Here is a 23,247-nt window from a genome sequence, read left to right as displayed (position 1 = left end):
TGCTTTCTCCCTAAAGTGGGGAACAAGGGCAGATATGCCTACTCTTCATCTGTCCATTAGACTTTGAAACATAGGTCTAAACCAAAATAGTCTGGCAATAAAATGACACAACCAGAATAGGATTGGCAAGGCAGAAGCAAAATCTTTATATGTAGATGAAATGATCCTCTACAGAGAAAATACTAAGAAATCTCTAGGAGCCCTTAGAACTTGTACTTGAATTTAGCAGGATTAGAAAATACAAGGTATATATAAAAATTCAGGTCTGTGTATACTTGCTATAAATGAAGAATTGGATATTGAAATTTTAAAGTTATGTAGGAGTACAAAGGACCCAGAAAAGCCAAGACCAAAATCAAAAACAGTGTTGGAAGACGTTTAGCACCCAATTTTAAGACTTCTTCTAAAGCTACAGTAATCAAGGCAGTGTTGGTGTAAGGAAAGACATATAGATCATTGGAATAAAACAGAGAATCTAGAAATAGAACCACACATATATGGTCCACTGAGTTTTGAAAGATTATTTAACATTAGCATTTTATAGAATATAAACTCGATTCAAGAGCCAGGGAAGAGATAGTGTCTTCAGCAAACGGCACTAGAACACCTGGTATCCGTATATAAAAAATTAACCTCAACCCCTTCTTTCCATACATGAAAATACCTTGAAGGGATCTATGAACCTAAATAAGAAAGCCTAAAAGTATAAAACTTTAAGAAGAAATTATAAGGGAAAATATTTATGAATTCAGGGTAGGCAAGAACTACCTAGGATACAAAAAACATGATGTATAAAAGAAAAAATTTGATAAATGAGATTCCATCAAAATTTAGAACTTTAAATGACATGATTAAAATGAAAAGTAGTCCTTAAACAGAACATATTTACAATGCATATAACCTATGAGCAGAATATATAAAGAATTCTTAGAGTTCATTAATAGACAACCCAATTAAAAAGTAGACATAAGAAGATGATAAATAGCCAGTATAGCACAAGGAATGGTGTGCAACTCTAGAATCAGAAAAATACTAATCAGTACAATAATAAGACTGAATTATACACTCATTAGGGAGATGAAATTAAAAGTTTTAAAAGCCTTGTCATGACTTTTTCTTTTTGTTGGATTCTCCCTCTTTGCGTTTAATTTGTCACGCCCAATGGATTCATTCTGCTGGGTTTCCTGGGGTTGTGATCCTCATTGTCTTTTCCTAGGGTATTGTCTAAAATTTTTTGGAGTGCCAGTTTGGTATTCATGAAGTTCCTGAGGTGCTCTTTATCATGAAAGTATCTTATTTCTCCATCAATTTTGAAAGATAGTTTTGCAGGGTACATCAATCTGGGTTGGAGGCTCTTTTCCTTTAGGGCTTGAAATCCATCACTCCAAGCTCTTCTTGCCTTGAGGGTTTGCATTGAGAAGTCTGCTGTGATTCTGATGGGCTTTCCTTTGTATGTGATTGGTTTCTTTTCTCTCACTGCTTGTAGAATTTTGTTCTTCTGTTGGATTTCTGGAATCCTAACGATTATATGCCTATGTGTAGATTTTTTTGATTAAGGTTAGCTGGAGTCCTATATGCCTCACTTATTTGTATGTCAAGTTCTTTTCCCCTGCTTGGGAAGTTTTCTACCATCACTTCTGTGAACAGTTTTTTTTTATGTCATCTGCATTCTCTCCTCTTTCTTCACTGACTCCAATCAGTCTTATGTTATTCTTCTTTGCATCATCTAGCAGCTGCTGGATTGATTTCTCGTGGTCCCTTATAATTTTAAAGCAATTTTTCTTTTCTGGTCCCTAATTGCAATCTTATCTTCTATATCTGAAATTCTGTCCTCACATTGGTTCATTCTGCTGCACAGACTTTCAATGGAGTTTTTAATCTCCTGGAAATCTGTTTGTATCTGTTTTATGGATTCCATTTGTTTCCTATGTTGGGATTCCATCATGTTCCTCAGATCCTCTATTTTTTTATCTGTGTCCTCTCTAGATTTATTAATCATGTCTTGCACCATGAGCAAAATCTTTGCTTTTATCTGAGTAATTATTTCTGATTTCATTTTTCCCAGATCTTCTTTTGTTGCCAGTTCAGAGGGTCCAGGTGGTTGAGTATCAGAGTGTTCCATATCATTTCCCTTTGGGCTTGCTGTAGGTGATCTGGAAGTCTGTTTTTGAGGCTTGTTTATGTTCTTCTCATTTCCATGGGGCATTTTCCCCCCTTTTTAACACAAAAGAGTGAAAAATTTGTGAAAGATGAGCACCGATTTGCATTTAGGAACTACAGACCTACATGACAATCAAACAACTAAAAGCCTAGTTTAGAGTCCATGTGATGCTCACCCTTCACCAGTTGGGATAGCACTTTGGAGGTTACCAAAACACCTGCACATGCTCGTAACCTTCTGGAAATGTAGATCCCATTATTTCCATTTCACACATGTGGAAACCGAGGCTCAGAAAAATGAAATAGATTGCCCAAAGCCACAGAGGCAATAAAGATCCCCAAGTCCTGGGGCAGTTCATCGCAGTCCTTTTGGATAACCTGTTGTGAGGATAAATGAGCTAACATGGGTAAAGCACACAACAGAGTAAGCATGCAATAAATGGCAGATATTGTCATGTAACAACTGGTCAGGAAAAGAGAAAAACACCCCACCCCACCCCTGCCAACACCACCACCAGCCCCAGGCTTCAGCTGACTTGTGCAGGAGGCATGAGGAAAATAACCAAACTACCAAATCCTAGCCAGCTCTGTTCCTGGTTCTCTACAGCATAGGGCAGCAGAGGTGAAAACCAAACGACTTACCTGACTGAAGATGAGACCAACACTCAGGACCAAAGTGTTACCCTACCTTAGTGACCATGTGAGAGACAGCCTTGGGAGACAGCCTTGGAGAGGGGGAGAGCTAAACAGAGATCTCTTGGGATCACCTGGAGGCTTGAACTGAGGCCAACAAAATCATAGGATCTGTATACTCTGGTGGGAGGGCAAGTTGAACAGGCATAATCTTCAGAGAGGGTGGACCTAAACAAGACAGCATTTAGTCCAGTGGTAGGCTTGAGCTCTGCACCACTGCCTACATCTAGCAGAAATTAGTGGTCTAAATTTCTATAGGTCAATATCTGGGTGGCCTAAGTGACTTCACTAAAATCATAGACCTCTTTGGTCTAGTTAAGGGCAGTTTGTGGGTGGTTCTTGGGGTCTTTTTAGTATCCAGTTGACATTTGATGCCATTGTTGTCACTGATTTTACTATAGCCAAGGTAACATAGTTGCTGCTGTCGAATGATTTTCTCTCTGTGCCAATATCTTGATTGCCCTGGAGTCATAAACAATACCTTAGCTCACTTCCAAAGAATCAGGCACTAGGCCAAATAAGGCGCAAACCCCAGCACAAAAATCAAACAAAATAGAAACATGAAAAGACAAGGCAATAAAATGCTTCCAAAAACTCCCAAGTCCCCCAAAACTGGTTTGAAGTCATCAAAAGAGAAGAAATCATAAGCCACACAGCTAAATGGAGGAAAACAGTTCAATAAGATGCTTGGCAAATTTAAAGAAAATATAACTTATCAGATAATGATCCTAATGAAACAAATGATCAGTGAATCTAGAGAAGATGGTAATAAAACTCTAGTGCAGCGAAGAGAGATGCAAAAAATGAAAGCCCAGCATAGAAAAGAATGGGACTCCATAAAAAGATTCCAAACAGAAATCCAAGAGATTAAAATTATGATTGAAAGTATGGGCCCCAGAAACAACCAATGTGAAGACAGAGTGTCAGATCTAAAGGACAGGGCTGTGGTCAATGAGCAATTAATAAGAGATAGCTTAAAAACAAAAAGAGAACATGAAAAATGGATCCAACAACTGCTGCTTGACACAAGGAAGACTAATGTAAGAGTAATTGGAATTAATGAAAAATCAGAAGACAGCACAAAGGGCATAAAAAATCTGTTTACGGAAATTATAACAAAAAACTTTCCAGATATGAAAAAAGAATTTAGCATACAGATAAGTAAGGCATATAGAACCCTGAATAGCCATGATCAGAAAAAAAACACCCCACTTCACTTAATGATAAAACTATCAGAAATCTAACACAAGATGAGAATCTTAAAGGCTGCTAGAGAAAAGCAATGAATCACCTATAAAGGAAAACTCATCAGAATTACAATCAGACTTCTCAACACACACCTTAAAGGCAAGGAGAGCTTGGAATGAAGTATTTCAAGCTTTAAAAAAAAACAACATCCAACCCAGACTGTTATATTCTGCAAAATTATCTTTCAAAATTGGTGGAGAAATAAGGTCTTTCCATGACAAAAAGCACCTCAAGAAATTCATGACCACCAAACCAGCACTCCAAAATATTCTCAAGGATATCTTAGAAGGAGACAATGAAGCTAGCAATGCCAAAAGTTCCAATAAAATGAATGTATCAGGTAGGCTAGCAATTAAGTAGAAGGGAAAGAAAGTAAAACGGCAACAGGAAAATAACAGAATGACAGAAATAAGTCAATACCTATCATTTATAACTATCAATGGACTCAATTCACCAATCAAAAGACAGAGATAGCATAATGGATCAAGAAATAAAATCCAATGGTATGCTGTATATAAGAAACACATGTAACACAAAAAGAAATTCATAAACTAAAAACCAAAGGACGGAAAGCAAAATTCCATCCAAGAGAAACCCAAAAACAAGCAGGAGTAGCTATCCTATATTCAGACAAAGTGAACTTCAAGCCAAAGCTGATCAAAAGGGGCAAAGAAAGACATTACATATTCGTTAAGGGAGCAATTCAATAGGAACAGATTATAATTATAAACATATATGCACCAAACCATGGTACACTCAATTTCATAAAACAAATACTAATACACATAAAAGACTACATCTAGAATATATAAACAACTCAAAAAATTAGACTCCCCAAAATAAAAGATGTCAATCAAATATGGGCAACCAAAATGAGTAGATATTTCTCAGAAGAAGAGGTACAAATGGCCAATAAATACTACATGAAAAAATGTTCAATACTGCTGGCAATTAGAGAAATACAAATTAAAACTACATTCAGATACCATCTTACCCCAGAAAGAATGGCTACCATCAAAAAATCTAATAATAATAGGGCCAGGGATTTAGCTCAGAGGTTCCACCGCCTGCCTAGCAAGCACAAGGTCTCAAGTTCGATCCCTGGTACCAAAAAAAAAAAAAATCTAATAATAATAAATGCTGGCAAGGATGTGGGGAAAAAGGAACTCATCTACATTGTTAGAGGGAATGTAAACTAGTACAACCACTATGGAAATCAGTGTAGAGATTCCTCAGAAAACTAAAAATAGAAATTCCATTTGACCCAGCTATCCCCCTCTTAGTTATCTTCTCAAAAGAGTTAAAGACATCAATATTACAGGCATACATGCATACTGATGTTTATAGTAGCACAGTTTATAATAGCTAGATCTTGGAAACAGCATATATGTCCATCAATGAGTGGATAAGGAAAGTGTGGCATTTATACACCATAGAGTAGTACTCTGCCATAAAGAAAGATAAATTGAGGCATTCATAGGTAAAGGGATGCTACTTGAGAATGTAATGTTAAGTGAAATAAGTCAGACACATGACCTCAAGTACTGCATGGTTTCCCTTATATGAAAAAACCAAAATATGTATATATACAAATAAAAAGCAAGATAGAAGAGAGATAAATAGGAAGTAGGGAGAAGTTCAAATACTTCTCCAAATTACCCACTCCATTGTTTCAAAAGTATTTTAATATATATGCTAATTTGTTTCATTTATATAGTATTACTAGTTTATCTTTGTTGAAAATAAGGTTTTGTGTTATAATCTGTTTCTTCTTTGTAAGAATCTTTTTGATCTATGTCTTGTACTCTGAGTAACTACTTTTGAAGATAATACTTGGTATATTAACTACTGTTATTCTCCTATTATTTTGTTATGAAATTTTGTTTTATTTTTTCATAAAATAAAAAAGAGAAAAACAAGTCTCTCCTCCCTGCTAGCCCATCTACACACCCATCCTGCTTCCCTCCTGTCTTCAGTCTCAAATAAAGCTGGAAAACCTGAAACAGCAAAAAAAAATCCTCTTCAGTAAACTCTTGAGAGAGAACTATCTTCTGTATCAACAACACACCCTTGGCTCAGCCTCCAGCAGAGCAGCCTAGAATTGGAGATCTGGCGTTTCTTTTCACCCCATGCAGATATTTACAGTGTAAACTCTGGATGATGAGTAGGAAGGAGGAGGGGGAAGCACAGCCCATTTCAAGAAACCTCAGAAAGGAACTCAGACCAGGTTTCCACAAAGTAACGCACACTGTTCTGGAATGGGAGTAGAGTCTACATCAAAATACAGTGAGTATTGAGTGAGAAGAAAAGTGCCTTCTCAGCAGTGAGGCACACTGAGTGGCCTTGGGGAGACCGTGTCTCTCTTTCTACCTTTTGAATGTAGTCTTCTAGAGAAAAGACCCAAGTTCAAGTTCACAAGCTCTATCTTAACATTTCTGGCTTCATGGTGAAAGAACGGAACTGTGTTGGATACTCCATCTTTCATTTCCGAAGCTCCTGATGAACTGGAGCTCCCCATTGATGATCCCCAGACATTTAATATCAGTAAATGGACCTTGGTTACCAAGTGCCTCTGTGATTTCAATCTGGACCATTGTCTTCTGGTCTTTGTCAAAGCACACTTGTACATTTTATAGGCAGCATGTGCCTATAATCTTGTTATGTCTTTTCCACTTCACATTATTCCACACATGCATTTTCTTTTACCAGCAGAGTTCACACAGTTGTCATGTTTGGTGGCCACATTATTTAAACTCATAATGTACTAAAACTCATAATCTGCTTAGTCAAATCCCTATTAGTGGCTGTTCAGGTTATATTATTTGTTGATATAATAAACAGCACTTTGTACAATTTTCTTTTGGAAAGGTCCTCTTCTGGATTGTTTTCTTTGGATCCCAATTTAATTTCAGAACCACTTCAGAAGACATATAAAAAACTGAAGAACCGTACGCGGACGTCGCTCATCCAAGATGGCGGCGCGCCCGTCGCGAGCAGCCGGGCCGGGGGAAGCCAGCGAAGCGGAGTAAAGCCGCCGCCCGGGAGGAGACTGAAGGAGCAGTTGCCGCCGTTGGCGGCGGCCCAGGAAGTTTTTGCTGCTGCTACGGCTGTTGCTATGCGGCGAGGGTAGGGAGGACCTCACTTCCCCGAGGTGTAATAATGTTAACAGAGGCCCGTCTATCCATATGGGGATGGGGAAGCCTTGGCATTGTCCTTTTTCTAATAACATTTGGACCCTTTGTAATATTTTATTTGGCATTTTATATCCTCTGCTTTGTGGGTGGGAGTTTAGTGGTCACTCTCCTGTTGGGAAAAACAAACTCAGAAAAGCACCTAGAGCAGTGTGAACACTCATTTCTTCCTCCCACATCAACTGGGGTTCCTAAGTGCTTAGAAGAAATGAAACGGGAAGCCAGGACTATTAAGATTGATAGAAGATTAACGGGTGCCAGTATAATTGATGAGCCTCTCCAGCAAGTTATCCAGTTTTCCTTGAGAGATTATGTCCAGTACTGGTATTACACACTAAGTGATGATGAATCTTTTCTTCTTGAAATTAGGCAAACTCTTCAAAATGCACTCGTTTGCTACTAGGTCAAAAGAAATAAACTGGCAACCTTATTTTACTACACGAATTGTAGATGATTTTGGCACACACCTAAGAGTATTCAGAAAGGCTCCACAAAGAATAAAAGAGAAAGATGATCAAGTGAAAGGTACAGCAGAAGATCTGATAAATACCTTCTTTGAAGTTGAAGTTGAAATGGAAAAGGAAGTTTGCCGTGACCTAGTGTGCACTTCTCCCAAAAATGAAGAAGGATTTCTAAGGGATTTGTGTGAGGTCTTATTATATTTATTGCTACCTCCTGGAGATTTCCAGAACAAGATCATGCGATACTTTGTCAGGGAAATCCTTGCACATGGAATTCTTCTTCCGTTAATAAATCAACTCAGTGATCCTGATTGTATTAATCAATATGTCATATGGATGATGCGTGATTCTAATTGCAATTATGAGGCCTTTATGAACATTATTAAATTGAGTGACAATGTTGGAGAGCTAGAAGCAGTTAGAGATAAAAGCAGCGGAAGAATTACAGTATCTTAGATCTTTAGATACAGCTGGTGATGATATCAACACTATCAAAAATCAAATAAATAGTTTACTGTTTGTAAAGAAAGTGTGTGACTCAAGAATACAGCGGTCACAGTCAGGCAAAGAAATAAATACTGTGAAACTGGCAGCAAACTTTGGGAAACTTTGCACAGCCCCGTTGGACAGCATTCTTATAGACAATGTTGCACTATAATTTTTTATGGATTACATGCAGCAAACAAGAGGTCAAGCACATCTTTTCTTCTGGATGACAGTGGAAGGGTACCGGGTTACAGCCCAGCAGCAGTTAGAGGTTTTATTAAGTCGTCAGAGAGATGGAAAACATCAAACCAACCAAACCAAAGGTCTTTTAAGAGCAGCTGCTGTTGGAATTTATGAGCAGTATTTATCTGAAAAGGAATCTCCAAGAGTTACTGTTGATGACTATTTAGTAGCAAAATTAGCAGATACTTTGAATCATGAAGATCCAACCCCTGAAATATTTGATGACATTCAGAGGAAGGTATATGAATTGATGCTACGACATGAAAGGTTCTATCCTTCCTTCAGATAGAATGCACTGTATGTGAGCATGTTAGCTGAGCTGGACATGCTGAAAGACCCCAGTTTCAGAGGATCAGATGATGGGGATGGAGAATCTTTTAATGGATCTCCTACAGGAAGCATAAATTTGTCTTTAGATGACCTTTCAAGTGTAACTTCTGATGACTCAGTGCAACTTCATGCTTACATTTCAGATACCAGCGTTTGTAATGATCATGGCAAGTCGTATGCATTATATGCCATCACCTTCCACCGGCGCAATCTGAACACTGAAGAGATGTGGAAAACCTATTGTCGTTATAGTGACTTCCATGACTTCCACATGAGAATTACTGAACAGTTTGAAAATCTGTCAAGCATATTGAAGCTTCCTGGTAAAAAGACTTTTAATAACATGGATAGAGATTTTTTAGAAAAAAGGAAAAAGGATCTAAATGCCTATTTACAATTACTATTAACTCCTGAAATGATGAAAGCATGCCCAGCTTTGGCTCACTGTGTATATGACTTCCTTGAGAATAAAGCCTACAGTAAAGGGAAAGGGGACTTTGCTCGCAAGATGGACACTTTTGTAAATCCACTTCGAAATTCTATGAGGAATGTTTCAAATGCAGTTAAATCCCTTCCTGATAGCTTGGCAGAAGGAATGACTAAAATGTCAGACAACATGGGCAAAATGTGAGAAAGATTAGGTCAAGACATAAAGCAATCATTTTTCAAGGTGCCTCCTTTAATTACAAAGACTGATTCAGATCCTGAACATTGTCGAGTCTCAGCTCAACTTGATGATAATGTGGATGACAATATTCCACTTAGGGTAATGTTGCTTCTCATGGATGAAGTATTCGACGTGAAAGAGAGAAATCAGTGGTTGTGAAGGAATATCAAAAACCTACTTCAGCAGCTTATTAGAGCTACATACGGCAATACTATTAATAGAAAAATAGTTGACCATGTTGATTGGATGACCTCACCTGAACAAGTAGCCGACTCAGTGAAACATTTCAGAGATGCATTTTGGCCAAATGGCATTTCAGCAGAGACTGTTCCATGCAGAGACAAAGCTATATGAATGAGAACAAGAATTGCAGGAAAAACAAAATTATTTGCAGTAATGCCAGATGAACTGAAGCACATTATTGGAGCTGAGACAACATGGAAAGGTATTCTTCGTGTTTTTGAAATGTTTCAGCACAACCAGTTAAATAGGAGAATGGTTTATGTCTTCTTGGAAGGCTTTTTAGAAACGTTATTTCCACAGTATAAATTCCGTGAACTTTTCAACAAACTACATTCACGGTCAAAGCAGATGCAGAAATATAAACAGAAATTTCAAACTACTCAAGCACCTTCTTCACAGAAAAGGTGACACTCCGGTCTGTGAAGCTGGTGTCCATTTTGTCCAGGACTGATGGCATGAACAGATCTTCTGGGGCTTAACTCATACACTGTTGTGTCTGCACCAGTCTTTTAGCATCTCAAAATAGGTTATTAATACATCCATAGGACTGGTTCTTCTCATTCTCATCTATAATCCAGCCACTACCAAGAGAGATTTCTGTGTCTTAAATGATTTGGTGCATAATTTGCAACACTGAGAGGATACCGCCCCCGTCTCAGTGCAAGAAGGATGATCCTCTTCTGTTTCAAGCTAATCAGCATTCTCCAGCAGTGACAAAGTGCCAGAGTGTACATACGAGAGCTAAGGAAAGCACAAAACAATGGTTCACAGATAAATTCCTTATTTTGTTTAACAGTTGAAGACTGTGCAATATATAATTTGGAGAAATTTGTTGTGCATAATGATTTTGTAAATTGATGTCAGCATTTTGTTAATAGTCTGGATTAGCCAGGTCTGGGAAAGTAACAAAATGCCCTTAAAGTATGACATAATTTATTCCTGAATTATAGTTTTGTGATATAAAATAAAACTTGAGTATAAAATAAAATAAAAAAACATAATTTGGTTAGATTCAATATTCATTGGTATAAAACAAACTTTAATTGATTCTTATGTGCTTTGAGGGCTCTGTTTTGCTCTTGCTAAGTTTTCTTTTGGCATTCTGTGTGCAGAAAGAAGCATGTGGTAGCTTTCATTTAAGTTTCAAAATTATTAGTGTTAGCTTTAACAGATTACTGATTATACAGAAGGGGAATAATTTGTTGGAAGAACTGCCAAATACATTCTGTCTTTCTGAAAATATGGACATTAAAAGAAAATAGTACTCTATTGAAAGTTGCCTTATGATAAATTTAAATTGTGTGATCTAGACATGCCTTAGGTAACTACAAAAATAGCAAATGAGAGGATTATCGAGCTTATCAGTCATACACAAACATACAAGTTCCTAATTATAATGTGTACATATATGAAAATAAATAAAACAGAACTGTACTATTTAAAAAAAAAAAAACTAAAGAACCAAATGCAAGGATGATTTCTTCCATGAAGAAACAGGCCTATCCATTCACTGTACCCTTAGTCCTTGAAAGAGGGCCCTGGGGGGGAAGCTACTCACCCAGCAGTATACCAAATTGGACAGCACCATGTTCTTCCCAGGCTTTTCTTTTCAGTGGAAGGAAGAAAAGCTGAGAAAGCCCACATGATCAGTCCGACCTAGGGGAGTCAAGGATACTTAGGTGCAGTGTGTGGGCACAGAAAATATGGCTTTTCTTGGAAATCTCTTGGTCTCAGAACTTGACTCAGGACTAGAGCAAGGCATTTGTTCTCTAAACCAGTCTGTATTGAGCCCTGTGATAGACAATGCTGGTTACCACCTAACAGTCATACTCTGTACCTTCTTGCCCACTAACAGAACTCCAATTTGCTTAGGTAGTTACCAAAGATCCTTTCATATCAGACAGAGAAGATCCAACTCCCAGGCCCAGCATTCAATTATACTTGGTCTAAACAGGTCATTGCTCTAAGTGGGAACTTGTGTCACAGTTCTGGTTAATGAGATATAAAAGGCAGTCTCCTAGGAAATCTCTTCTCAAATAACAGGACAAAGCCCTCTGAGGAGAAGGCCTTTACTTCTGGCTTCTCCCTGCTGGGATGCAGATGTAATACTTAAGGGTGCAGCAACTATCTTGTGACCATAAAACAACAAGTATAAGAGTGAAAGCCAATTCATCATAAATGGTAGAGCGGGCAACCACCTGCCTATAAACTTTTTGCTATGTGAAATTAAAAAACCAGCTCTGTTTGTTTAAGCTATTGCAGGCTGAATTTTCTGTTATTTTCAACCCAAAGCAAACCCAGTTATACCTACTGTGTGTCTGGCACTTTGCTAAGTACCAAATAGGATATAAAAGAAATGCAAAGTACACTACTTTGACTCAGCAAGCTGAGTCCACTGAGGGAGTTGCGAAACAAACAGAAACCACAATATATAAAAAATAAGTACATAACTGAATGGAAAAGACTAAAGAGACTATTTTAGCCAACATGTATAGGAAAGAACTAGAGTTAGAAGTATGCATAGTGTCTCTGAGGAACCATAAAGACATAGATGAATCCTAGAAAGGAAATAGGAGATAGGAGCAGGTCATAGGCTGGAGCTATGCAGGTCATAGGCTGGAGATGTACACATTCAGGAATTTGGCTGTGAACTGATAATCAGTGGAAAGCCAATGCAGTAAGAATGTGTGGCAAACGTTGTACTTAAGGAAGATTAATTGGATGGCAAGGTGCAGACTGAGGTTGTGGTACTCAAGTGGGTGACGAAAGTTGGAAGGGCACAGTGCAAGAGATACTCTGAAAGAAGAACTAACAGAAACTGGTCAGCGTAATGATTATGAACAAGGGAAAGAAAGAAGACTCAGGGGGCTGGGGGTTAGAGAGAGGGAGGGAGAGAAAGAGAGAGGAAGGAGTAGAGGAAGGGAGGGAATTCAGATTCCTCAACAGAGAGAGCAGGAAGTCAAGAAAAGGTGAGACTTTGGACTTTGACCTGTTGACCATACAGATTATTATGCCTACTAGACAATTCTTCAAGAAGAAGCCCCAAGTCTGGGGTGTGGGGACAGAAGAAGCAGCAGAAAAGGCAATGTCATTCGGGTAAGCCTAGTGATTCACAAACTTCAGTCATTTTCAAGACTTTTGCCACACACTTAACAACTACGCCACTGATCTGATTTGTTAACATTTTCATTAAATAAGCTTCCTTTGGGAAAAAAAAAAAACTTTGGGGCCAGGGATTTAGCTCACCGGTGCTGTGCCTGCCTTGCAAGCACAATGTCCTGAGTTCAATCCCCGTACTGAAAATAAATAAATAAATAGATAAATAAATAAATAAAAACTTTAGCATGGTTCTAAGCAATAATATCCTTGAAGCTCCAGCTTTAATGTGGTAATTAAAGTTTTTTTCTAAAACAAATTAAAGTTAAAGTTATTAAAGTTAAAATGTTCAGCCATATACCAGTTGAAATTATTTCATGTGCTACCAGTTGACCTGGCCATCAGTGTTGGAAAACCGCAAGCTCAAACACAAGTGATGAGGGACCTGTTCTTTAACGATGAGGTACTTCTAGGAGCCTAATCTCTGAGCAATGGGCCTCTAGAATCTGCACCCTTTCCAAGTCAGCAATTTACATTCTTTCCAGGGCCTAGGTGGGGGACAATCTTTAGACATCTGGGTCAAGCTGCATGAGCTAAAGCAATGGAAAGGAGATGTCTTGGCTGTGGGAGATGTCCTGGATTTGGAGAGGGTACTGTTCATCCATTAAGCACATCGGGTTTCGTGAACCAGGTGGAGCATCCTCCAGAGCAGTGTATTTACAGTTAGACCTCAAACCCCATCACTCGGCCTCCAAGGAAGGACTCCTACAACTTGAGCTAACTGAGTTGCTCAGAATGAAACTAAGTTGGAGCCTTCTTCCACCCTTTCCTCCCCTCACAGCCCCCACTCCCCCAGCCCCCTTCCAAATCTGAGCTGGGCTTAGCATAAGAGGGGAATGACTCATAGAAACCAAGGACTGAGCCAGAGAGCTCAGGCTGCCAGGATTCCTCCCCAGCTGACAATAAGCAGACCCAGCAGTGTGGTCCCAACCTATGGTGGACTCAGTTGTCCAAAGGCTTCAGGTCTTTAGATCCCACAGGGTAATAAACATTCTCTGGAGAAGAGGCAGAAGACTAGAAAATGGCAAGGAGCTGCTGTGAAGGAAAGAACATTGTGTTCATCCAATGGTGGTAGGGTTTGGATTCTGCCTCCCCTAACATCTTATTTAAAGTCTCTTAGTACCAATTTTCCTGGTGAAATGAACATAATCATAATAAATAATGCTTACAGGGAAATAACTATGTGCCAGGTATTGTACTAGGTGCTTTTCATATTTTATTCTTACAAAGACTTTATGAGACAAGTACTCTTATTAAAACCATTTTAGAATTGAGGAAATTGGAGATCAGAGAGGTGAAATAAATTTCCTAAAGCAACACAGTAAGTGTATTCAAGCCTAGGAGTCTAGTTCCAGAGTGCAAATTCTTAACCATTCTGCTTTCCACAACACCTTCTGAAGAATGTTGATACTGCATACAGCTGTCTGGACCAGACATGGGTCCCTGACTCTGGACAAAAAAACCTATAGGTCGACTAGTAGCTTAGGGGTTGCCTGTCAACATGGGAGACAATGACCAATGGAATCACTCAGTCTCCCCTGTGGAATCTGAATATGAGACATGGAAAGGGTCCTTGTCAGTAATGGGGGCAGAAGTACAAACACACACACACACACACACACACACACACGTACATGTGCACAAAGCAGAAGCCGTGAGGCAGGACAGGAGTCTTGAATGAGCAGAAGCTAGGAAGTCCAGTAGAGAATACAGAGAAATTACTGTGAGTAGGAGGAAAAAGAGCTTCTGAATCAGATAGCAGGGCAACTGTGAGCCAATCATTTTAACTACCCACTTGTCAATAACCTCACTTTTCTTAACCCACTGACCATTGTTCGTCTATACAGCAAATCCCCGACTTTCACAAATCCAAATGTCTACCCTTTCTGCTCTTGCCCCAGGACCACTAAGCACCACTTGGCAAAAATACCCCAACTTCATGGATGAGAATCACAATAAACACAACAGGGATTCAACATGGCTGGGCATGGCCTCTTTGAGACTCTACTGGGCTTTCTCTTTCATTCACTCCAGTAGCTCTCTGTGAACTTCCAGCCTTGCCACATCCCTCTCACCCAATTTTTTTTATCATTAATTAAGTTCATTGGTACAATTTAGATATACATAGTGATCATATTTATCATATGGAATTTGTACCTGTACATGATATATCTTGATTCATATTTTTCCCATTCCCCTCCCCTCTGTTCTACCCCTCTTCCCCTTCTTATTTACAAGAGCTTTGTTTCCATTTTATTTTCTTTTTTTAATAACTTTATTATCAAACACACACAAATACAAAAATTAAACCATTCAAAGAAGAACAATGCAAGGGAAAAAAACTACAATAATATTCAAATACAGTAGAACTCAACCAAAACAAAACTGAAAAGCACTTAAACATTTTTCCATATAACTTAAAAAAGCATCTCAAGCACCAACAAGACACTAGAGGATGTGATTTGTTTCAGAAAGATCCCCAAAACCAACACTGAACAAATAGTGGTCTGGAAAAAAACTCCAGTTAGCTAGCAGACTCCACATAAACCAAGCTTCTACCTAATTTAAATTTCGATATAGTCATCTGACACGTGATGGAAACACAATCTGAAAAATATGTTATTAGGCCATTTCATCAGTGTGTATCCTTATTTCCACTTTCAGTTTCTCACACTAGAGAAACTATTCGGTGTTTACACATGTGTGTCCTATTTATTTCACTTAAAAGTATGGCCGCAATATGCATCTATTTAGCAATAAATGTCTCTAGTTTCTCATTCTTTATGGCTGAGTAGTACGCCATTTTATAAAAAAACCCACATCTTCTTTATCCAGTTTCCAGTTAATGAGCACTTGGGCTGTTTACAAGCTTTCACTATTACAAACTGTGCCGCTATAAACATGAGTGCACATATATCACTGTGGTATGATTCTTTTAATTCTTTTGGGAAGATACCCAGTAGGGGAGTAGCTGGGTCGAATGGGACCTCTAAGCCTAATTCTTTGAGCTATCTCCATACTGATTTCCACAGTGGTTGTACCAGTCTGCACTCCCACCAACAATGGAGAAGGGTTCCTTTCTCCCTACAACCCCGCCAACATTTGTTATTTGATTATTTCTTGATAGCAGCCATTCTTTCTGGAGTGAGGTGGAATCTCAGTGCTGTTTTCATCTGCATCTCTCAAATGACCAGTGATGTTGAACATTTTTTCATATATTTATTTGCTGCTTTTACTTCTTTGTCTGAGAAATGTCTGCTCATTTCAGATGCCCATTTTTGAATTGGGTCTTTGAATTTGTGGGGTCTGATTTTTACCAGTTCTTTATATATTCTAGATAGTAGTCCTTTGTCTGAGGTACAGTTGCTGAAAATTTTTTCCCACATTGTAGGTTGTCTCTTAGCTCTGTTGGTGGTTCTCTTGCAGTGCAGAAGCTTTTTAATAAGATAAGATCCCAGTTGTTGATTCTTTGTGCAAGTTCCCGTGCCACTGAGGTTTTGTTCATAAAATCTTTTCCTATACCAATGTCTTCAAGAGTTCTACCTAACTTATCTTCCAACAAATTTAGTGTTTCTGTCTTAATATTTAAATCTTTAATCCACTTTGATCTTAATTTAGTGCATGGTGATAGGTATGGATCTAGCTTTAATCTTTGGCAGGTTGAAATCCAGTTTTTCCAACGCCATTTATTAAATAGGCTATCTTTCCTCCAATGAGGATGGTTGGCTCCTGCATTTTATCTTCTTTTTCCTCATTTTTTTCTTTTCCCATGCTTCTTTTCCCTTTCCCTTCTCCCATCTAAACATTTTCTTCCTATTTCACAATATCTATTATATATTTTGGCTCTTATTTACATTTTCAGTTTCTCACACCAGAGAAACAATGTGATATTTACACATGTGTGTCTGATTTATTTCACTTAAGACTATGGTCTCTAGGTGCATCTGTTTAGCTATAACTGTCTCCAATTTATCCTTCTTATATGGCTGAGTAGTACTCCATTGTATACAAAAACCCACACCTTTATCCATTCATCAGTTGATGGGCATTTGAGTTGTTTCCAAGACTTAGCTATCACAAACTGTGCTGCTATGAACATGGGTGGGCATATATCACTGTGGTATGATGCTTTTAATTCTTTTGGGAAGATACTGAGAAGGGTAATAGCTGGGTCAAATGGAACCTCTAGTCCTAGTTTTGTTTTTGTGAAACAGGGTCTTGCTATGTAACTCAGGCTGGCCTTGAACTCACTATGTCACCCAGGCTGGCCTTGAATCTAGTTTTTTTAGGAATCTCCACCTTGATTTCCACTCACCCAATTTAACAGGGAAAGAAGCCATCAGGCAGTAACTTCCCATGGCCAAATCTCCAAATTCATTCACTGTGTCCATTCTTTCCCCCTTCCCTCTCATGACTCCTCCCACTTGAGCCTGATCTCCATGCCTGTCCTCTGCCTTCCATCTCTTCCCACCATCCCAGCAACCTCAAGCCTCCAAGAACCCCTCACTGGCTTGTACCTCCACCTCTCCCTCTCAACTGTTAGCCTCCTCCTCATAGGATTGAAACACACCCTCTCTTCTCCTGTGACCCTCAATCATCTGCTCTAGTTCCCTTTCAATGACAAACTTCTTGAAAGAGCTGTCTATTCTTGTTTTCTCCACTTCCTCACTCTCACTCTTCAGCCTGATATAGCCTGACAGCCATTTCTAGCACTCCTGTAACCATTTGTGCCAATGATTTCATTTCCTAGTACCTAAATCCCATCCTTAGCCACTGCCTTCATCTTCAGACATTCTCTTATCTTGGCCTCAGTGATGCTACATTCTCTGTTGCTTTTTCTCCCACCTCTCTAGTCACTGCTCAGCCTCATTGGACTCCTTTACTTATGTACATACCACAGATGTTGAGGTTTCTTAGGGCTTTCTCCAATGCCTTCTTTTCATTCTCTAAATTCTCCCTGCACAATCTCCCAAGGTTTCAATTACCATCTATAAACTGATGACTCAGATTTATCTCATATTTCTGGCCAAAATATCTCCTGAGCCTCATACCCATGGAGCCAATTTCCACTTGAGTGCCCCACAGCTGACCTGGTATGGCTTCTAGAAGTTCCCCCAGGCCAGAGATTTAGCTCAGTGGTGCCGCCACCTGCCTTGTGCAAGGTCCTGAGTTCGACCCCTGATACCAAAAAAAAAAAAAGAAGTTCCCCCAAAGCCTCATGCACTCATAGGTGGGGCTTTTTGGACCTTGCTGGATCCACAGTGTGTGATACTGGAATTAAGGATGTGTGGTACTAAATTAATCCACTGATTGAAATTAGCATAATTCTGGATGTGGCTGAATGGATTTACTGAAGACAGAAGCCCCACCCTGGGTGTGAGTGGCACTATCCAAAAGGTTTGTAGCCTGGATGGGATAAAAGGGAAAGATGGAAGGCAGGCTGCTTCTGCTGTTGCCTCTTGCTGCTTTGCTGCCTCTTGCCTGCTTTGTCATGAACTGTTTCTCCTCTGCGATGTCCCTCTGCCACGCCACCCTGTCTTGGAGCCAGCCAACTACAGACTGAAACCTCTACAAACTATGAGCTAAAATAAACTTTTCCTCCTTTAACTTTGGGTATTGGGTACTTTGTCTTAGCAATGAGAAAAGTAACTGACATAACCTAAAGTTGACATGCCCAGAACTGAGCTAATCATTATTCCTGTGAAGCCTATTCCTCTTCTCTGTTGCCTACAATAACTAACATTTATCAAATAATTTCCACACTAGATTTGGTAGTAGAATAACAAGATCTACTGTAGAATAATTTCTACAACTAGACCTAATTCAAAGAATTTTATATGTATTATTTCACTTAATAATTATAAGGAAGGCAGTATTAATACTCTCATGAGGGCCGGGGATTTAGCTCAGTGGTTCCACTGCCTGCCTTGTAAGCACAAGGACCCGAGTTCGATTCTGGGTACCCCCCCCAAAAAATACTCTCATGTTACAGGTAAGAAAACTGAGGCACAGGAGTTAAGAAATTTGTCTGAGGGCACGGTAAATCAGTGGCAGATCTAGTATTCAAACTCCAAGCAGTGTAGCTTCAGAGACACTGTTCTTAAGCACCATAATACTAACTGCTATCACTATGATCCAGTTATCCAGGCCTAAAACATAGACAACATCCCTGACTGCTGACTTTCCTTCACTCTCCACATCACTCTATTCTACCTCATAACATGCCTCAGATCCATTCATTTATTTCCACTTGCACTACAATTATCATAACCAGGTCAGTGTCATCTTTCACCTAACTCCCAGCCTCCAATGTCACCACTTCCCATCCATTTTCCATATTGCTTCCACAGTGGTATCTAAAAGGCAAGTCAGTGCTGAATGGCAAGCCATTTGGGTTAGTCAGTGCCTTAGTTATTTTCTCATGGCTGAGATAAAATACCTGACACCCACAGGTTAAAGGAGAAAACGTTTACTTTAGCTCACAGTTTGAGAGGATTCATTCCATAGTCAGATGGCTCCAAGGCAAGATGGCACAGTAGACAGGCATCACAGAGAAACAGTCCATAGCAGATCAGGCAGGAAGCAGCAAGCAGCAAAGCCTGCCTTCCATCTTTCTCTTTGTATTCCATCCAGGCTACAAGTCCATTGATTGGTGCCACCCACACCCAGGGTGGGGCTTTTATTATCCACATCCAAAACTATGATAAACCAATGTAGTTATTATACACCCTCAATCCCAATATCACACACCCATGATCGAAAAAGCCTTATCTATGAGTGCATGAGGTTTTGGGGGAGGGAACGTCTAGATACAAGCCATAACACTCAGCTTTCCATTACTATAACAATAACTGAGATAATCAACCTAAAAAGAAGAAAGGTTTATTTTGACTCACAGTTTAGTAGGCTTCAGTCTATGGCTGTTTAGCCCATTGCTTTAGGGCCTGTGGTGAGGCAATACTTCATGGTGGGAGTGTGTAGTGGAGGAAGCTGCTCACCTCATGGTGGTCAGGAAGCAAAGAGAGGTGAAGAGGCTGTGGTCTCCACAGCCCCTTTAACAACATTCCTCCAGTGGCCTAACTTCCTTTTACTAAGCCCCACCTCCTAAACATTCTACCACTTCCCAATAGTGTCATGGGCTGAGGGCCAAGTCTTCAATGCAGACATTCAAGATCCAACCTATAGCACCATCCCATGGCTCCCTGCTGCCCTCAAGATAACATCCAAACCAGGCTTACTTAGTCCTTTTTACTCTAGTCTCTACCTGCCTATGTAGGCTCAGATCTTCCCACTCCCCTCTGCCTCTTTCTGAAATTTCCTTCTTTCTCATCTGCCTTCACTTGGCTTCTACCTACTTATCCTTCAGTTCTCTGACTAAGTTAGGGACTATTCCTTCCCTACATGAGTGAATCCAGCCTTGACTCCCTAAGTCTAGCTTAGGTACCATCCCTTTATTACCCTGTACTCATCCTTATCAGGACACTTCTATTCCCATCTTTCTTTCTTTCTTTCTTTCTTTCTTTTTCTTTCCTTCCTTCTCTTTTCTTTTCTTTTTTTGAGACAGTATCTCATGAAGTAGTCCAGGCTGCCCTTGAATTCACTATGAAATGCAGTCCTCCTGCCTCAGTCTCCTGAATGCTGGGATTACAGGCATGTACCACCATGCCCAACTTATTCACATTTCCTTCCCTCACAAGACTCTAAATTCTGTGAGACTAAGGACACTGCTGTTTTATTCACCTCTGCACCCACCCCCATATCTGGCCTAGTCTGGCAAATACCATGTGTGTATAAACTGTGCCAAAGCCCTCTCTTTTTACTTTCCTTTCTCCAAGATACACTCAGTGGTTTGAGGAAGCACCCTGGGGCAAGCTGCCTTGCCCACAGTCCAAGTACACGCCTATCAACTCAGACTTTTCTTCTCAGCAGTGAGGCCAAAAGCCAGCTCCCTCCTGCTGCTCCATTTCCTAGTCTGGCTTTGCATTCTGAATTTCAGTTATCACTTGACTTCTAGAACTAGAGTTGAGCTATTTCTTAGTTGCTCTTTTAATAGCTCTCCAAGATGGATAGGAATGCAACAGAAATAACAATGATGACTCACCAGGCCCATCTTCTCCTCCCCTCACCGCTTGGTAAAGAATCCAGTCCCAACACCATCAAGTGCTGTTCCAAATGAGTTAGCAGCAGCTCCTTGGTTATTTGAGACATTACATATGGGAAGCAGCAATCAAGGTGAGAACTCATGTGAGATTCCAGTCAGATTCCATGGTCAGATGCCTGGGTGTGCTTTGATCCCATGAAACAAGGACAGGAAAAGGCAGAACAGAATGGCAAACTTTCAAAGACAAAGGGGCTGTGGTTGGGAAATGTGTGCAGAACAGGGGAGGTTGTCTTAACAGTATCATCTGAAAGGATACAAGAAAGGGCAAAACTTAGGCAGGCTTCCTCAACCTTGCTCATACTATTCCTTTCTTCTCTAGAACCTTATCAGATAAAAGCAGGTCATGTCCACATTTGCTCCACAGTGGGCAAATAGGCTATGAGAGTCAGTAGTGCTGTATTCCCAACTCAGTGCCTTGTATATACACAGTAAGATTACATTTCCTAGCACATCATGGTTGAGTAGGACCATATGACAAGTTCTGGCCAATGGCACAGAAGTAAACTATATGTTAACTACAGGCTGGAATACTTCAATGCCAATATGTGGCCCTACAGAGCTCTCTTTCCCTTTGCCAAGGTGACCAGCAATGCTTGACATGGTAACTTCTCTAAGCATCTGGGTTTTGAGGTAAGGAGACAAGAGCCCTAAGCTAACTCATCACAGCCATTAAGCAAAAGAAAAAATAAACTTTTGCTGTTATGAGCCACTAAGATTCTGAGCTTCTGTCTCCCAGCATAACCTTAGTGCATCTTGACTGACACACAAGATAAATTTTCCCTTTGTGGTTTGGCATCATCAGAGAAAGGAAACTATAATGACTACTGAACAAAAAGACAATTATTTATTGAAATTATCATCAAAAACATGTTAAGCATATTGGTAAGTGGTAAGTTATCAGCAATGTTCTAGATCATGGTTTAGATGGTGATTTCATGAATGTTCATTATGTCATTACATTAATAAATGAAAGACAAGACTTTACTGTGTGATCATTCTTGGGATGCAATCAGCAATTCTGAAATACATAGCATAGCCCAAGAGTCTCAACTGAGCCATTCAAGGACACAAGTCCTGAATAGTTCTAAGTCCTTTTGTCCAGGTCCAAGTCCAGGTCTTTTCTGGTCCAGCTCTTACTCTTCAGTCCTGTGGAACTGATTTTTCTTCTTCAGTTTCCTCTGGTTCTCCCCATCACTAGATACAGGCCCTTCTCTCAAGTCCCCTAATCACTAAGAACCTGAGTTCCACTTTCTGGTTCTCCATAAGCACTCCCAGATCTCTGCTTGCTGCCAAAGGAAAACACTGTGTGTCCCTGGTACCTGGCTACCTATAACTCTCCACTCTCCTACAGAAAAGGAGTTCCTATGGGGATAGAGTATATGGAATTTGAGGTCAAAGGGAACTGAGTTTGAATCCCAGCAACACAATTTACTTACTATGTGATCTTAGATGAGTCATTTTCTCTCTATGAACCTCAATGTCTTCATCTTTAAATTGGAACAAAAATACAGATGGTCCCTGACTTATGATGGTTTAACTAATGATTTTTTTTCACATTATAGTTGTGAAAGCAATACACAATTTGGTAGAAACTGTATTTTGAATTTTGAATTTGGATCTTTTCCCAGCTAGTATTGATATTCTCTTATGATGCTGGGCAGCATCAGCAACCCATAGCTCCTGGTCAGCCACATAATCATGAAGGCAAACAGCTGAAACTCTACAGTGCACTGTGCTGCCAGAGTTTTTATGGATGCAGATATCTAATGGATTACATGAAATATTCAATATATTATTATAAAGTAGACATTTTATTAGATGATTTTGCCCAATTGTAGGCTATTGTAAGTGCCCTGAACATATTTTTAGGTAGGCTAAGCTAAGCTATAATGTTCAGTAGATCAAGTATATTAAATGCATTTTCAACTTATGATGTGTTTATAGAGACACAACCCATGGAAAGTTGAAGATTATCCGTACGTAGAACTTAAGAAGTGTTGTACATTCTATGAGTGAAGCTGTGAGCACAGAAACACTGGCACACAGTAGGCACTGCTTGCCTTTTCCTTTTCTACTTCTTCTTTTCAAAATGTTCAACTGACTCACACTACTGACTCAAATTTTAATTTCATTCTTTTCTTTTGTTTTTGGTTTCCTCTTTGTGTTACTTAACTTTTTGTTGCTATGACAAAATACCTGAGATAAACA

General features: G+C 39.5%; 1 protein-coding gene and 1 pseudogene across 3 annotated transcripts in view; one reads left to right on the top strand and one right to left on the bottom strand.

The window, feature by feature from the left end:
• Nhsl2 (NHS like 2) overlaps positions 1 to 23,247 on the bottom strand; it is a 339,816-nt gene that overhangs the window by 271,491 nt on the left and 45,078 nt on the right. The window lies entirely within an intron of this gene.
• On the top strand, positions 7,536 to 10,130 carry LOC101725299 (sorting nexin-13 pseudogene; annotated as a pseudogene).

Source organism: Heterocephalus glaber, unplaced genomic scaffold (assembly GCF_053883595.1).
Source record: "Heterocephalus glaber isolate CG9 unplaced genomic scaffold, H.glaber_assembly_v1.0 deba00001145, whole genome shotgun sequence".
Lineage (NCBI taxonomy): Eukaryota > Metazoa > Chordata > Mammalia > Rodentia > Bathyergidae > Heterocephalus > Heterocephalus glaber.
Note: the sequence above shows the minus strand (reverse complement) of the source record. Positions and strands in the feature narration are given on the sequence as shown.